This window comes from Microtus ochrogaster, unplaced genomic scaffold (assembly GCF_000317375.1).
Source record: "Microtus ochrogaster isolate Prairie Vole_2 unplaced genomic scaffold, MicOch1.0 UNK13, whole genome shotgun sequence".
In the NCBI taxonomy this organism is placed as follows: Eukaryota; Metazoa; Chordata; class Mammalia; order Rodentia; family Cricetidae; genus Microtus; species Microtus ochrogaster.
In genome coordinates, this window is record NW_004949111.1 from 124,554 (window position 1) to 127,756 (window position 3,203).

At 44.3% G+C, this 3,203-nt stretch overlaps 1 pseudogene; it reads right to left on the reverse strand.

Moving 5' to 3' along the window:
- Window positions 1–448: 448 nt before the first annotated feature.
- Window positions 449–2,456, reverse strand: LOC101983847 (annotated as a pseudogene).
- Between the last annotated feature and the right edge of the window lie 747 nt (window positions 2,457–3,203).

The window sequence follows — 3,203 nt, forward strand, 5'->3', positions numbered from 1 at the left end:
ATCTACAAGTTAATACCATAAACCACATCAACTTAAAAAAAAAAAACTCTCGTTCCAGGCACACAAACATACATATAATATAAAATAAATATTTTAAATAAAACAAGAGAAATTTGCATGTGAGCTAGATTTTCTTTAGTTCCAATAATTATTCATTCAGCTCCATCATTGCTTTGTTGCCTGATCTCACAGATTTTAAAATTTTATGCATTAATGCATTTTATAAGATATTATAAAATATAGATTTTTAAATTAAATTAAATACATGTTCTTATTCAAAACATGGGAGTAAGAAAACTAATACAATGGATAATCCTGAGCTTATACTCTATAAATACTTTTCTATTTATGTTTGAAGTATTTGAAATTATTATAACATATAAGCCAGTGTACATGCCATATAATACAAAGAAAAATTAATTAGACTTCTCTCACTTCTAGGTTTTTTTTTTCCATGACCAGCGAGTTTCAATATTTTATTAAATAGCATATTTAACCAAGGCTAACCAAGAATACGTTAACATTGTTTCCCCACCCCAATATGCAGCACAACACAGTAGTGATTTTAAATATCCTTGATCAAGAACCAGCGGAGATGTTTTAAAGTCAAGTTTGCAACTAAAAACCAAATCTTCAGGTAACTCTCAATTAACAAAGAAACAATGCTTTCCAATGGAGTTTTCACGTGTCCCCAAATAAACGCTGGTGCACCGCCCACCTGACAATATCGCTAGGATTTTTATTCTTTATGCATAGTGTAACGTCTCATTTATAAGTACCCACTTTTATAAATAAAATCGGCATTTCCCTCACTTAATGTTTCTTCTCAGCTTCACAAAGAAACCAGTAAATAAAACTGTCAACGACAGTTACAGCATACACTCTAACAGCAAGATAAAAAAAAAAAAACCTGAAAATAGCAGAGATGCATCTAGGCTGTTGTACATAAAAAGACAGATTTAAAAAGTGCAAGGCAAAGTCTGCAGGTTTCAAGGGAGCTTTTAGGCACATCCATGTCTTTAAAGCAAGCTTCAGAATGAAATTCCAGTTTGTTCTTCATGACACCTGTTTATGTCTTTAAAAAAAATCCCACAAAAGTCCATTTCATTGAGTGTAGAATGGAGTCTCAGGTCCTACAGCTAACTCAGCTGTGGCGCGTCCGGCCCTTCTTCACTCTGGCGGGCTTAGGTTTGGGGATGTACTGGTTATTGGCCTGGTACTCCAGCTCCTTCCGGAAGTAGTGAATGGCTTTGTTCAACCCTTCCTCCAATGGAACCACAGGCTCCCACCCCAGCATCAGCTTTGCCTTCTTGATGTCTGGTTTTCTTTTTTGTGGGTCATCCTGGGCTTCCGAGAGAAACTGAATTTCACTTCCACTACCAACAAGGTTTTTAATTAACTGAGCAAATTCCAGGATTGTGTGTTCTTCTGGGTTCCCCAAGTTGACAGGGCTGCTGACATTGCTGTTCATAAGTGCTACCAGGCCATTCACCAGATCACTGACATACTGGAACACCCTTGTCTGAGACCCGGAACCATACACCGTGAGCGGCTCCCCCCGCAGGGCTTGCAGGATGAAGTTGCTGACCACCTGCCCATCATTCATGTGCATTCGTGGCCCGAAGGTGTTAAAGATCCTCGCCACTCGCACTTCCACACCTTCCTGCTTCATGTAGGCATAGCACATGGTCTCCGCAACACGTTTGCCCTCGTCGTAGCAGGCCCGGGGTCCTATGGGATTGACTTGGCCCCAGTAGTCCTCACTCTGAGGGTGGACCTCAGGATCTCCATATACCTCAGATGTGGAGGCCAGGAGCAGACGGGCACCCACGCGCTTGGCCAGTCCCAACATGTTTAGCTTTCCGATTGTATTAGTCTTCAGTGTCTTGATGGGGTTGTACATGTAGTTTGGAGGGGAGGCTGGAGATGCCAAATGGTAAATCTGGTCAACTGCGATGTAGAGGGGCTCCACTACATCATGGTTAATCAGCTCGAAGTTCTCATGGCCAATCCAGTGTTCTACATTTCTCTTCCTTCCTGTGAAGAAGTTGTCCACCACGGTCACCTCATGGCCATCCATCATGAGTTTGTCAGTCAGATGGGAGCCTACGAAGCCCGCGCCTCCAGTGATCAAAATCCTTTTCCGGTCCTTTTCTGATAAAAACTTTACTGGTGGGTATTTCTGGGTGAAACTTTTTTCCAAATCTCTGATTTTCTCTCTTAATGGTTCAACAATCTCTTCGATCTTGCTTTCAAGCTTTAGTTCACTGGTTTCCTGGAGAGACCTGTTGAGCAGAAAGCTCATGTTAAAAAAGTTGCCCCAAACAGAGGTGGCGTGAGCAGCGCAATGGCCAGCAGCAGCTTCATCCTCCTGCGGTTGACTGAAGAGACCAGGCGCAGCAGCCCCTTGCTCACCATGCCCGGGAACCGCACGGGTCCAGGGCCTGCCACTCCGGCCAGCCTCTGCACAATGTGCAGAGGCCCGAGCCCTGCCCCCCTCACTTCTAGGTTTTTGTGTAAGAAAAATAAATGTAATAAAACTTCCAGAAGTGGAATAGCGACACTAAAATACCTGAAGATTTACCCAGATGTCATGATACAATACTTTCTTTTTGCATAATACTTGTTCCTTTGGGTTAGATAAAAAAGATTTCAAACTTACTGAATTTTATGATTTTTTTAAAAAATCCCTGGCAGGCCCACAGAGCAGCTGGAGGTGAGTCCCGGTCCCTGGTCCAGACCAGGGGGGACTGGTCTGGCAGGTCCCAAGCAGCTGGCAGCAGAAAATGCTGGCGGGTCCCCGGCAGCAGTAGGCAGGAAGGCCCACAGAGCAGCCAGTCCCAGGCTGCCAGTCCCAAGGAGCTCCTGGCGGGTCCTGGGTGGACTGGCAGGTGGGCGGTTGTGAGCAGGCAGCCTGTAGAAGGCACACAGAGACATCGTACAGAATAGAATGGATATTTATTACTTAGAGGAAAGAGAGAGTGTGTGGGGAAGGATGGAAAAGAGAAGAGACAGAGAAGGGGGTAAACTGGGAGACACACATGCACCAAGAGGGGACAGTAAGAGAGCCAAGATAGTGGGGAGGTGGGGGGTGGGGGAGCAGTGGGGGGTCGCTGGGAGTGGGCATGGCTTGCCTCTTAAAGAGACAAAAACCGTAACACTGAATATTTTACTGAATACAGTGGCAACCCCACCACTTTACT